Below are 14,735 nucleotides of genomic sequence, written 5' to 3' on the forward strand. Positions count from 1 at the left end.
ATACTATTATCAGCAGCTACCATTACTTGAGCATCAATTAAGCCAGGTATTATGCCAGCTGTTTACATACTTTAAATCTGGATTACTTAATCTGAAATGAGATTATAAAGCTGAATTTATTGTTTACTATAGTAAGGGAGAGCTACATTGGTCAGGCATAATCTCCTGGAACAGAGTTGAATAAACTTCTTTGTAAATGTCCAAGGGACCTGCAAATACAGCCTCTGAGATATCTTATATACGAATAGAGATATGGTGTTATAAAAGGTGTGCTAGTAATTACCCAGAAGAGAAGGGTATATGTTTACTAGACAGTGGGAGAGTTTTTACCATTTTTCAGGTGATCGTATTTCCAGGGAGTATCTACTAGATGTTAGACTAGGACATTTCACTGAAATAAAGTATCATATCATTTAGTTGCCAAATCATCCAGTACCTCATTAAATGCTTTTTGATAAAATTTACTTAAAACAATAGCCAAGTATCATGCAACAGCGTCTCCTATCATACAACACATTAATATAAATTTACTGGGTGGAAAATGGGGAAAGGGACAAAAAAGATGGGGTGGTTCTGTATTGATATCAAAGAGTTCATAAAAGGATAAACTCACGTCCAAAATCTTCAGTCCACATCAAAGACTTCATGTCCTGATGACGGTGGAAACAGCCCAGCCCTAGTTGCTGGGCTCAGGGAATCAGGATGATGTAGCTGTTCTAAGCGAAGAAGCTCCTCTGTCAAGGACACCACCTCTCTTTAGTTCAGAATGACACTTCTTGGGCACAAGCCTAAGATTCTGTTTATTCTCCCATCAATGTAGAGCAGACTGATCGGATATGCTGCTGTGCCTTTTATCTTGGTCCTATTGGAAAGAAAACACACCCCAAAACTGTTAGAAACTAACTGCAGAGCTGAGAACCTATTTTGTCTTTATGGACGTCATTTTTTTTTCAAGATAGGTGGTTCTAAACTAGACAGCTTGGGAGAGGTAGAACTTTTAAGAAAGAAATTCAGTTCATTGGTTTTCCAAACAGTAGTTTAAAGAGATCTACAGATTAGTGGAGAGTAGCTGGATGAAGAGAGAACTTGTGTAATTAGAAATCTGAGAAGGAACAAATCCAGAATTGCTTAAGACAGACAAATATTCCACCTCTTTCTGCCACCTGTCTTCCCTCTGCAATGGGTTTTTGGTCAGCTCAAGTTTTAGGCCATCGCATTTGCACTTAAACCAGCGCCAAGCTTCTTCCAGGTTAGCTGTTATCTGCACATACAAATGTTCTCATTAAAATTTACAAGAAAGGAACACTTAATCTTTTTGTGTATTAGTTCAAGAGACTTTTTTTTTTTTTTTTTTTTTTTTTTTGCAGTACACGGGCCTCTCACTGTTGTGGCCTCTCCCGTTGCAGAGTACAGGCTTGGGACGCACAGGCTCAGCGGCCATGGCTCACGGGCCCAGCCACTCCGCGGCACGTGGGATCTTCCCAGACCGGGGCACGAACCCGTGTCCCCTGCATCAGCAGGCGGACTCTCAACCACTGCGCCACCAGGGAAGCCTGAGACTCTTTCTTTTTACACTGTACAATTTAAAAGCTTTATTTCCCCCCACAATTAGCAAATGGGCTTCATATTAGTTAAACTGGAAGTTTTCTTCCCATAGTTGCCAGTTCAAGAGACTTTACCTAGAAATTAAAAGACTCAAATTCTAACTGCATGGTCTTTGCAACCTGTTTGCATAATACACATCCTCCTATAGATGAGAGAATAATTTCTGAATATGGAGTTAAACAATGAATGCAAACCTGCTGATTTTCATGCATTTGTTAATATTTCCTGGATGTGAACTGAGGTGAGAGGGCTCGGGAGAAAGTTAAGATAGGAGTGAAAGTACAAGATGGCATTGAAAATTCATGTGGTAGTTCAAACCACACTTTGAGTTCTGTTCTCTAAGACTAAACACTTCTCCAAAGTCCCTGAACTGTAAAGCCTAGAATTTCCTGCTGTGCTTTATAAAGGTAATAGAATGAATTAGTAAAAACACTGGACCAGCTTAGTGTAAATGGTATTTTTTATTTCCTTTATCAAAATATTTTATACTTTAGCTCCTAAGCACAAACTTCCAAATGATCTGTTAGACTTGAAAACAGTCCCTCTAATAGCCTGCCTTTGAAGATGATCTAGAATCAGTATTCATTTAATTGACAAATATTTATTGAGTGCCTATATGTGCCTAGCACTTTTCTATGTATTTGGGATATTTTGTTATTTTGAAGGTAGAGCCAACAGGTTTTTATTATATATAAAGGTTGCTTCAAAATAGCTGTAGAACATATCCTCTAGAATAAAAAGTAAAATGACTGGTTTTCCCCCTTTGATTATTTATGTTTCATGGACAGCATTTTCATGTTTTGACTCTGAGGTCTCAGAGACTAGTGTATTTCTCTCTTGCTTGGGAGAAGGCAAGTTCGATGAGACGAGGGGCTTCTTTTGGCTTATTCACCCTATAGCTCCATCACCTAGCATGGCACCAGCCATATAATAGGTCCTTTATAAATTTGTGCTACTATGTACTTGTCCCATATTAACCAGGTCACAGTGTGAGTACAAAATAGTGAGATAAGAAAATAGAGTTCTGCTTGTCATTTAACTTTTAGAAAGCTACAAAGCTAAAGTATTTTCCAGGTCTGTTTGTGCATCCTGACGACAGACACACTCCCATCCACCCCCAAACCAAACCCCACTTTTCTCTTTATCAGAAGTGGAGGGAAAGATGCTTGAAATGACATTCATTGTACATCATGTCTCCTCTTGTATGGTGAATGAGAACGGAGCCAACATTTATTGAAACTTACTCCAAGCCATCTATCAGAGTAACAGTGGTAGGTAATAACTTCCTGACTATTATAGAAGTGGTAACTGATGAGTTACAGAAAGTAAATGTAACTTCCTTAAGGGCCCAGTAAGTGCCATTGTTGGCAAACTCACAAGAGACGAGTCCATATTCCTTTTAATTAATTAATTAATTAATTAAAACATCTTTCTTGGAGTATAACAGCTTTACAGTGGTGTGTTAGGTTCTGCTTTATAACAAAGTGAATCCGTTATACATATACATATGTCCCCATATCTCTTCCCTCTTGCATCACCCTCCTCCCACCCTCCCTATCCCACCCCTCCAGGTGGTCACAAAGCACTGAGCTGATCTCCCTGTGCTATGCAGCTGCTTCCCACTAGCTATCTATTTTACGTTTGGTAGTGTGTATATGTCCAAGCCACTCTCTCACTTTGTCCCAGCTTACCCTTCCCCCTCCCTGTATCCTAAAGTCCATTCTCTAGTAGGTCTGTGTCTTTATTCCCGTCTTGCCCTTAGGTTCTTCATGACCATTTTTGTTCTTTTTTTTTAGATTCCATATATATGTTAGCATATGGTATCTGATTTTCTCTTTCTGACTTACTTCATGCTTTATGACAGACTCTAGGTACATCCACCTCAGTACAATAACTCAATTTCATTTACTTTTATGGCGAGTACTATTCCATTGTATATATGTGCCACATCTTTGTCCATTCATCTGTTGATGGACACTTAGATTGCTTCCATGTCCTGGCTATTGTAAATAGAGATGCAATGAACATTGTGGTACATGACTTTTTTTAAATTTTATTTATTTTTTATTAGTTTCTGCTTTATAACAAAGTGAATCAGTCATACATATACATCTGTTCCCACATCCCTTCCCTCATGCATCTCCCTCCCTCCCAACCTCCCAATCCCACCCCTCCAGGCGGTCACAAAGCACCGAGCTGATCTCCCTGTGCTCTGTGGCTGCTTCCCACTATCTATCTAACTTACGTTTGGGAGTGTATATATGTCCATGCCTCTCTTTCGCTTTGTCTCAGCTTACCCTTCCGCCTCCCCATATCCTCAAGCCCATTCTCAAGTAGGTCTGTGTCTTTATTCCCGTTTTACCCCTAGGTTCTTCATGACATTTTTTTTTAAATTCCATATATATGTGTTAGCATACGGTATTTGTCTTTCTCTTTCTGACTTACTTCACTCTGTATGACAGACTCTAGGTCTATCCACCTCATTACAAATAGCTCAGTTTCGTTTCTTTTTATGGCTGAGTAATATTCCATTGTATATATGTGCCACATCTTCTTTATCCATTCATCCGATGATGGACACTTAGGCTGTTTCCAGCCCCAGGCTATTGTGAACAGAGCTGAAATGAACATTTTGGTACATGTCTCTTTTTGAATTATGGTTTTCTCAGGGTATATGCCTAGTAGTGGGATTGCTGGATCATATGGTAGTTCTATTTTTAGTTTTTTAAGGAACCTCCATACTGTTCTCCATAGTGGCTGTACCAATTCACATTCCCACCAGCAGTGCAAGAGTGTTCCCTTTTCTCCACACCCTCTCCAGCATTTCTTGTTTCTAGATTTCTTGATGATGGCCATTCTGACTGGTGTGAGATGATATCTCATTGTAGTTTTGATTTGCATTTCTCTAATGATTAATGATGTTGAGCATTCTTTCATGTGTTTGTTGGCAGTCTGTATATCTTCTTTGGAGAAATGCCTATTTAAGTCTTCTGCCCATTTTTGGATTGGGTTATTTTTTTGCTATTCAGCTGCATGAGCTGTTTATAAATTTTGGAGATTAATCCTTTGTCAGTTGCTTCATTTGCAAATTTTTCTCCCATTCTGAGGGTTGTCTTTTGGTCTTCTTTATGGTTTCCTTTGCTGTGCAAAAGCTTTGAAGTTTCATTAGGTCCCATTTGTTTATCTTTGTTTTTAGTTCCATTTCTCTAGGAGGTGGGTCCAAAAGGATCTTGCTGTGATTTATGTCATAGAGTGTTCTGCCTATGTTTTCCTCTAAGAGTTTGATAGTTTCTGGCCTTACATTTATGTCTTTAATCCATTTTGAGCTTATTTTTGTGTATGGTGTTAGGGAATGATCTAATCTCATACTTTTACATGTCCCTGTCCAGTTTTCCCAGCACCACTTATTGAAGAGACTGTCCTTTCTCCACTGTACATTCCTGCCTCCTTTATCAAAGATAAGTACACCATATGTGCGTGGGTTTATCTCTGGGCTTTCTATCCTGTTCCATTGATCTATCTTTCTGTTTTTGTGCCAGTACCACACTGTCTTGATTACTGTAGCTTTGTAGTATACTCTGAAGTCAGGGAGCCTGATTCCTCCAGCTCCATTTTTCGTTCTCAAGATTGCTTTGGCTATTCGGGGTCTTTTGTTTCTCCAAACAAATTTTGAAATTTTTTGTTCTAGTTCTGTGAAAAATGCCAGTGGTAGTTTGATAGGGATTGCATTGAATCTGTAGATTGCTTTGGGTAGTAAAGTCATTTTCACATAATAAAGGCCATATATGACAAACCCACAGCCAACATTGTCCTCAATGGTGAAAAACTGAAACCATTTCCACTAAGATCAGGAACAATACAAGGCTGCCCACTCTCACCACTCTTATTCAACTTAGTTTTGGAAGTTTTAGCCACAGCAATCAGAGAAGAAAAGGAAATAAAAGGAATCCAAATGGGAAAAGAAGAAGTAAAGCTGTTACTGTTTGCAGATGACATGATACTATACATAGAGAATCCTAAAGATGCTACCAGAAAACTACTAGAGCTAATCAATGAATTTGGTAAAGTAGCAGGATACAAAATTAATGCACAGAAATCTCTGGCATTCCTTTACACTAATGATGAAAAATCTGAAAATGAAATCAAGAAAACACTCCCATTTACCATTGCAAAAAAAAGAATAAAATATCTAGGAATAAACCTACCTAAGGAGACAAAAGACCTGTATGCAGAAAATTATAAGACACTGATGAATGAAATTAAAGATGATACAAATAGATGGAGAGATACACAATGCTCCTGGATTGGAAGAATCAATATTGTGAACATGACTCTTTTTGAATTATGGTTTTCTCAGGGTATATGCCCAATAGTGGGATTGCTGGGTCATATGCTAGTTCTATTTTTAGTTTTTTAAGGAAACTCCATACTGTTCTCTATAGTGGCTGTATCAATTTACATTCCCACCGACAGTGCAAGATGGTTTCCTTTTCTCCACACCCTCTCCAGCATTTATTGTTTGTAGATTTTTTTTTTTTTTTTGCAGTACGCGGGCCTCTCACTGTTGTGGCCTCTCCCATTGTGGAGCACAGGCTCTGGATGCGCAGGCTCAGTGGCCATGGCTCACGGGCCCAGCTGCTCCGTGGCATATGAGATCTTCCCGGACCGGGGCATGAACCCATGTCCCCTGTATCGGCAGGTGGACTCTCAATCACTGCGCCACCAGGGAAGCCCAATTGTTTGTAGATTTTTTGATGATGGCCATTCAGACTGTTGTGAGGTGATACCTCATTGTAGTTTTGATTTGCATTTCTCTAATGATTAGTGATGTTGAGCATCTTTTCATGTGTTTGTTCGCCATCTCTATCTTCTTAGGAAAAATGTCTCTTTAGGTCTTCTGCCATTTTTGGATTGGGTTTTCTGTTTTTTTGATATTGAGCTGCATGAGCTGCTTGTATATTTTGGAGATTAATCCTTTGTCAGTTGCTTCATTTGCAAATATTTTCTCCCATTCTGAGGGTGGTCTTTTCATCTTGTTTGTGGTTTCCTTTGTTGTGCAAAAGATTTTAAGTTTCATTAGGTCCCATTTGTTTTTGTTTCTATTTCCATTTCTCTAGGAGGTGGGTCAAAAAGGATCTTGCTGTGATTTATGTCATAGAGTGTCCTCTAAGAGTTTGATAGTGTCTGGCCTTACATTTAGGTCTTTAATGCATTTTGAGTTTATTTTTGTGTATGGTGTTAGGGAGTGTTCTAATTTCATTCTTTTACATGTAGCTCTCCAGTTTTCCCAGCACCACTTATTGAAGAGGCTGTCTTTTATCCATTGTATATTCCTGCCTCCTTTATCAAAGATAAGGTGACCATATGTGAGTGGATTTATCTCTGGGCTTCCTATCCTGTTCCATTGAGCTATATTTCTGTTTTTCTGCCAGTACCATACTGTCTTGGTAACTGTAGCTTTGTAGTATAGTCTGAAGTCTGGGAGCCTGAGTCCTCCAGCTTTGTCTTTCTTTCTCAAGATTGCTTTGGCTATTCGGGGTCTTTTGTGTTTCCATACAAATTGTGAAATTTGTAAGTTGCTTTGGGTAGTATAGTCATATTCACAAATGTTGATTCTTCCAATCCAAGAACATGGTATACCTCTCCATCTGTTTGTATCATCTTTAACTTCTTTCATCAGTGTCTTATAGTTTTCTGCATACAGGTCTTTTGTCTCCTTAGGTAGATTTCTTCCTAGGTATTTTATTCTTTTTGTTGCAATGGTAAATGGGAGTGTTTCCTTAATTTCACTTTCAGATTTTTCATCATTAGTGTATAGGAATGCAAGAGATTTCTGTGCATTAATTTTGTATCCTGCTACACTACCAAATTCATTGATTAGCTCTAGTAGTTTTCTGGTAGCATCTTTAGGATTCTGTATGTATAGTATCATGTCATCTCCAAACAGTGAAAGTTTTACATGTTTTTTTTCTGATTTGCATTCCCTTTATTTCTTTTTCTTCTCTGATAGCTGTGGCTAAAACTTCCAAAACTATGCTGAATAATAGTGGTAAGAGTGGGCAACCTTGTCTTCTTCCTGATCTTAGAGGAAATGGTTTCAGTTTTTCCCCATTGAGGATGATATGCCTACTTCCTGGAGGCTTCTTATCATAAATGGGTTTTGAATTTTGTCAAAAGCTTTCTTTCTATCTATTGAGATGGTCATATGGTTTTTCTCCTTCAGTTTGTTAATATGTTGTATCACATTGATTGATTTGTGTATATTGAAGAGTCCTTGCATTCCTGGGATAAACCCCACTTGATCATGGTGTATGATCCTTTTAATGTGCTGTAGGGATTCTGTTTGCTAGTATTTTGTTGAGGATTTTTGCATCTATGTTCATGAGCAATATTGGCCTGTAGTTTTCTTTCTTTGTGACATCTTTGTCTGGTTTTGATATCAGGGTGATGGTGGCCTCATAGAATGAGTTTGGGCGTGTTCCTCCCTCTGCTATATTTTGGAAGAGTTTCAGAAGGATAGGTGTTAGCTCTTCTCTAAATGTTTGATAGAATTCATCTGTGGATCCATCTGGTCCTGGGCTTTTGTTTGTTGGAAGATTTTTAATCACAGTTTCAATTTCAGTGCTTGTGATTGGACTGTTCATATTTTGTCTTCCTTCCTGGTTCAGTCTCGGAAGGTTGTGCATTTCTAAGAATTTGTCCATTTCTTCCAGGTTGTCCATTTTATTGGCACAGAGTTGCTTGTAGTAATCTCTCATGATCCTTTGTATTTCTGCAGTGTCAGTTGTTACTTCTCCTTTTTCATTTCTAATTCTATTGATTTGAGTCTTGAGTCTTCTTCCTTTTTTTCTTGATGAGTCTGGCTAATGGTTCATCAATTTTTTTTATCTTCTCAAAGAACCAGCTTTTAGTTATATTGATCTTTGCTATTGTTTCCTTCATTTCTTTTTGATTTTTATTTCCGATCTTTATGATTTCTTTCCTTCTGCTAACTTTGTGGTTATTTTGTTCTTCCTTCTCTAATTGCTTTAGGTGTAAGGTTAAGTCGTTTATTTGAGATGTTTCTTGTTTCTTGAGGTAGGATTTTTTTGCTATAAACTTCCCTCTTAGCACTGCTTCTGCTGCATCCCATAGGTTTTGTGTCATCGTTTTCATTGTCATTTGTTTCTAGGTATTTTTTTGATTTACTCTTTGATTTCTTCAGTGATCTCTTGGTTATTTAGCTGTGTATTGTTTAGCCTCCATGTATTTGTATTTCCTACAGATTTTTTCCTGTAGTTAATTGATATCCAGTCTCATAGCATTGTGGTCAGAAAAGATACTTGATACGATTTCAATTTTCTTAAATTTACTGAGGATTGATTTGTCACACAAGATATGATCTATTCTGAGTGTTCCATGAGAACTTGAGAAGAAAGTATATTGTTGTTTTTGGATGGAATGTCTTATAAATATCAATTAAGTCCATCTTGTTTAATGTATCGTTTCAAGCTTGTGTTTCCTTATTTCTTTCCAGTTTGGATGATCTGTTCATTGGTGAAAGTGGGGTGTGAAAGTCCCCTGCTGTGATTGTGTTGTTGTTGATTTCCCCTTTTATGGCTGTTAGCATTTGCCTTATGTTTTGAGGTGCTCCTATATTGGGTGCATAGTTACAATTGTTATATCTTCTTCTTGGATCGATCCCTTGAGCATTATGTAGTGTCCTTGTCTCTTGTAATAGTCTTTATTTTAAAGTCTATCTTGTCTGATATGAGAATTGGTACTCCAGCTTTCCTTTGCTTTTCATTTGCATGCAATATCTTTTTCTATTCCCTCACTTTCTGTCTGTATGTGTCCCTAGGTCTGAAGTGGGTCTCTCGTAGACAGCATATATATGGGTCTTGTTTTTGTATCCATTCAGCCAGTCTGTGTCTTTTGGTTGGAGTATTTAATCCATTTACATTTAAGGTAATTATTGATATGTATGCTACTATTACCATTTTCTTAATTGTTTTGGGTTTGTTATTGTAGGTCTTTTCCTTCTCTTGTGTTTCCTGCCTAGAGAAGTTCCTTTAGCATTTGTTCTAAAGCTGGTTTGGTGGTGCTGAATTCTCTTAGCTTTTGCTTATCTGTAAAGGTTTTAATTTCTTTGTTGAATCTGAATGACATCCTTGCTGGGTAGAGTAATATTGGTTGTAGGTTTTTCCCTTTCACCACTTGAATTATGTTCTGCCACTCTCTTTTGGGTTGCAGAGTTTTTGCTGAAAAATCAGCTGTTAACCTTATGGGGATTCCCTTGTATGTTATTTGTTGCTTTTCCTTTGCTGCTTTTAATATTTTTTTCCTTGTATTTAATTTTTGATAGTTTGATTAATGTGTCTCAGCATGTTTCTCTTTGGGTTTATCCTGTGTGGTACTCTCTGTGCTTCCTGGACTTGATTGACTATTTCATTTCCCATGTTAGGGAAGTTTTCAACTATAATCTCTTCAAATATTTTCTCAGTCCCTTTTTCTCTTCTTCTTCTGGGACCCGTATATTTCGAATGTTGGTGTGTTTAATGTTGTCTCAGAGGTCTCTGAGACTGCCCTCAATACTTTTCATTCTTTTATTCTGCTCCCTGGCAGTTATTTCCACCATCTTATCTTCCAGCTCACTTATCCATTCTTTTGCCTCAGTTATTCTGCTACTGATTTCTTCTAGAGTATTTCTAATTTCAGTAACTGTTTGTTTGTTTGCTCTTTAATTCTTCTAGGTCCTTGTTAAATGTTTCTTGTAACTTGTCCATTCTTTTTCCGAGATTTTGGATCACCTTTACTATCATTACTCTGAATTCTTTTTCAGGTAGCTTGACTATTTCATCTTCACTTATTTGTCTTTTAGGTTTTCACATTGTTCCTTCATCTGTAACATTTTTTTTGTCATTTCATTTTTTTTTGATGGGTGGTGCTGTATTCCTATCTATCTTACTGGTTGTCTGGCCTGAGACGTCCAGCACTGGAGTTTTCAGGCAGCTGGATAGAGCCGGGTCTTGGTGCTGAGATGAGGACCTCCAGGATGCCTCACTCCCATTAATATACCCTGGGGTTTGAGGTTCTCTGTTAGTGCAGCAGACTTGGAGCTCCCACCACAGGAGCTCGGGCCTGACCTCTGTCCTGGGAACCAAGATCTTGCTAGTTTTGTGGCATTGTAAAAAAGAAAAAGAAAAAGGAAAAAAAGGACCAGAGCAGCACAATATCAAAGAATAAAAAAATAAAATAAAGTTAGAAAGATAAAAAATATATTAGGAAATATAAAACTATAATTGAAACAAATGCAACAAGGTAAAAGAAAACCACAACAGAAAAAAAAAGGGGGAGGTACAAGCCAAAAGGAGAGAACAATAACAAAGTATAAGGAATAAAATAAAATTAGAAAAATAAAAGATTAGGAAATATAAAAATATAAGAAAATCAACAATGAGTCAACAAGGTAAAACAGAACCCCAATCTAAGAGAGGGGAAAAAAAAGCCTTAGCTATGGGGGGTTGGAGTTTAGGCAGGGGTGGGGTTTAAGGTGGGGCAGGACCTAGGCTCAGAACCCCCATAGCAGGAAAAGGCCCTGGGGGTGGGGCCCAGGTGGGCTGATGTTCAAGTGTGGGGCAGGGCCTCTGCTTAGGACCTGGGTGGAAGGAAGGGAGGGCCTCTGCAGTGTGGAGTTCTGGAGTTTGGAGGTAAGGCCCTGAGTGAGGGTGTGTGGGTGGGGTTTAGGCCCAGTGCCTTGGAGGGGATCTCTGAGTGTAGAGGTGGGGCCCTGGGTGGGGGGCGTAGGGGCAGGGCTTGGGCTCTGCATAGTAGGAGGGAGGCTTCGAGGATTAGGCCCAGGAACCCAACAGGGAAAGCGCTGGCCCTGTTTCCTTCCATTCCTCTGTGCCCTCCCCCACTGTCTCCTCCAGGGTCTCCCCCGTCTCTGCAGGACCCCTAACCGTGGGTGCATCCCGCTGGGTGTAGGAACTCCTCCCCTGCCCCAGCCACACCTCAGGCGTGCCAGTCCCACAGGTCCAGCCTTTACTTTTGCTCCCCCTTCCCTCTCACTCCCTCAGGACCCGCACAGCTGGAGGGCGCCTCAGTGAGCAGAGGGTCAGGCCCAGGATCTCAGCAGGCTGCCAGGGGCCAAACTGGGCAGGAGAAACCTGGCCCTGGTCCCTTTTGATCCTCTGCCCTCCCAGTGGTACCAAAACTTCCCCCTTCAGGCATGCAATCCCTTCCCCTCCCCTAGCTGCCCGTCAGGTGCCAGTCCAGTCCCACCTCAGCTTCTCCTCCCACATCACTCCCCCCCATGCCCCAGGTCCTACCTGGTCTCTGGGGGTTCCTCCCGTCCCCTTAGGTGTCCATGGTCCCCCAGGTGCCCTCGTTGTGAGACGCAAATTCCGCGTCCTCCTAGTGCACCGTCTTCACGCCGCCCCCCCCATATTCCTTTCAATATACCATTCTGACAGTCATATTATCATGTAACTTAATGGCTACAAAAGGGATAAACTGGCAGCAATGTCACTGTGATACCTTTAGCTTAAGAATCTCTTCTTTTTGAATTTTATTTATTTATTATACAGCAGGTTCTTATTGGTTATCTATTTTATACATAGTAGTGTATATATGTCAATCCCAATTCCAGGGATTTCTGGAATTTCAGGGGCTTGGACTACCAAGTTAATATTAGTCAATGTCAATCAATATTTTAACATTCTATGATGTCTCATCAAGACACAATCTTAATCTAAAACTATTCTTTATAACGGAGGCTGTACTAAGGTATTGGTTCTTGCCTTTTGCACTCCTGACAACTGTGTTACTGAAGGATATTACACGGACTTGTGTTTCAAGGTGATCGTGTCTGAGGAAGCTTGTCTAAGTCTTCATGTCCGTGGGTCTGGCTTACCTGTTCTGATTCCACACTAGCTTCTTTCACTTTATCCTCTGTTGCCTCTTTACATTTCTTCAGGTGTCTAACTGTTTCTTCCAGTTCCTGAAAACGTGAGACAAAGATATTTTACAAACTCCCAATGTACTATATATGGAAGAAAAAGCTTCAATATTGTAATAAATGAGCAACCAAATTATGAAAGTATGATGGGGTACTTTCTAACTCCAGGTGCTACCAGACTATAGGATAAAAGCTATTATTTTCAGTTTAACCTACAGTATACATTTGTGTATATGATTATAGATTTTGATTTACAGATTCTCCTGAGAAAAGATGATTAACATCTCTTTCCAGAACTGGGGAATACTTTTCATAGCAGACAATCTCTGTTGGAAGGCAAGAGCTTGATGGTCTCTTGAAGTCCCTTTTCCGTAATAAAATGTGCTTTTCATGAGGTTGGGAGTAGATAAAAGTCCTGTAATGGCAACAGATGTATCTGAGCTATGGGCAAGAACCAAGGGGTGTAAAGTTCCTGAAAGACTATGAAGTTCACAAGTCTTACTTAGTAACTAGTACTTTGCATATGTGAGCTTTAGCTGTTCTTTAAAAATGAGTATCATTTTTATTAAGTTGAACATGAAGACGAGGTGCCATAGTCAAAGCTCCAGGCTTCATTCCTAGATATGATTCTAAGGACTTAGCTAAGATGAACGACTTGTAAGTTTGTCTTCTTCTATAGAGCCTAGCAAAAGCCAGGTGCCCTCATGCTGGGTTTTGCACATGGCCTTTACTGGTAATCTCTGAGATGAATCTTAGGAACCCTTTTACCTGGCACCCATGCTCCAGCTCCCACCTCCTCTTCTGCTCGGCCTCGAGCTGCAGCTCTTGCTGTTTATTCTGAGCTGACAGATCATGTTGGCTCTTGGCCAACAGCTGCATCTCCTGCTGTAGGTTAGTCATTTCAGATACACATTTCTGGATACTCAGTAACTGGTAGGGCACAAAGAGGGAGACGGTTGGTGAACCTGTCCAAGTTTGGGATTTCACGTGAATGGTAAACAGAGTGTGTGGAAATCATCTACCCGTTCATAGCTGTTTTTCTGATACTGATCCTGAATTAGCTCCATTTGCCTCAATTCTGTTTCTATTTGCTGAAAGTAAATGTGGAAATAACATAGAAAGATGATCAGTGGAAAAACTGGCTTGCTCTTTTTGCCTATAGGCTGACAGAAAGAACCCCACATGAGATCCACAGTTACCAGTTCCTGCTGGGCTCTCCTTCCCATCCAGCCCCCTGACCCAGAAAGAGCAAAGTCTTGTACAATCACTGTGGAAGAGACAGCTGGGGAGCCAGAATGTGACACTGGCAGCTAATGAGAAACCAAACACGGATGCAGCAGTATCTCCGCGGGAAAGAGAGTCTCCCCCCACCTCCCCCCAGGCAATCTGCCCACTTCCCAGGTGTAGCTGTAATTCCCAGAGAACACATGGTGGTGGTGGGGCTCTGAAACCATCTTCCCCAGACACCACTGCCTGCCTGGATCCTCATCAGATACTAAGGAGGAGAGGAGAGTTAGGCTTTCTCATACAACCTTCCTCCTCTCTACGTTCTGAGCATTATTCGCCTTAGCTGATAAGTGGAACTTAATTTGGGCCTTTTGATCCTTTATTTTCTCCTTGCTGCTGTTCAGTACCTTTTCCAACTCTGTAAGTGTCTGCCGCAGCTCCCGGTTGGTCCGGGATACTTCCACTGATCTGAAGTTGCTTTCATCAAGGGCTTTCTTCAGCTGTGGGATACAAAGGGAAAATTAGAACATTTTAACCTTCCATTCAGTAAGAGAAGCTTATGTTTAGCTGTGTCCCTATATTTTGTTCTCTTTGGACCTTTCTTTTAAAAAGGAGGTTAAGTGATGGGACTTCCCTGGTGGTCCAGTGGCTAAGACTCTGTGCCCCCAATGCATGGGGGCCAGGTTTGATCCCTGGTCAGGGAACTAGATCCTGTGTGCCACAACTAAAGATCCTGTGTGCTGCAACTAAGACCTGGCACAGCCAAATAAATAGATATTTTAAAAAGGAGGGTAAGTGAGGCAATAATAATAAGTAGATTTGTGGAGAAACACTCTCAGTGATTTTCATAATTTTTAACACTAAAGAACACAATTTTTCTTAGAACAGATAATGTAAATGTATGTTCGTCATTTGCTTTCTAAGAGCATGGCTTTGGAATCAGACAGAAGTTAAAATCTCAGCT

The 14,735-nt window shown here is 40.0% G+C and overlaps 1 pseudogene across 1 annotated transcript in view; it reads right to left on the reverse strand.

The window, feature by feature from the left end:
* Nucleotides 1-750: 750 nt before the first annotated feature.
* The window catches only part of LOC307068771 (coiled-coil domain-containing protein 150-like), a 98,374-nt pseudogene continuing 84,389 nt past the window's right edge, over nt 751-14,735 (reverse strand). Inside the window, exons 23-28 of the transcript in view lie at nt 14,077-14,271; nt 13,567-13,635; nt 13,313-13,474; nt 12,500-12,586; nt 1,151-1,261; nt 751-862 (exon numbers count right to left, since the gene is read on the reverse strand). The product of the transcript in view is annotated as a coiled-coil domain-containing protein 150-like (transcript). The remainder of the gene's footprint in view (nt 863-1,150; nt 1,262-12,499; nt 12,587-13,312; nt 13,475-13,566; nt 13,636-14,076; nt 14,272-14,735) is intronic.

The sequence above is a fragment of the Hyperoodon ampullatus genome (genome assembly GCF_949752795.1).
Source record: "Hyperoodon ampullatus genome assembly, chromosome: 20".
Taxonomy (NCBI): domain Eukaryota; kingdom Metazoa; phylum Chordata; class Mammalia; order Artiodactyla; family Ziphiidae; genus Hyperoodon; species Hyperoodon ampullatus.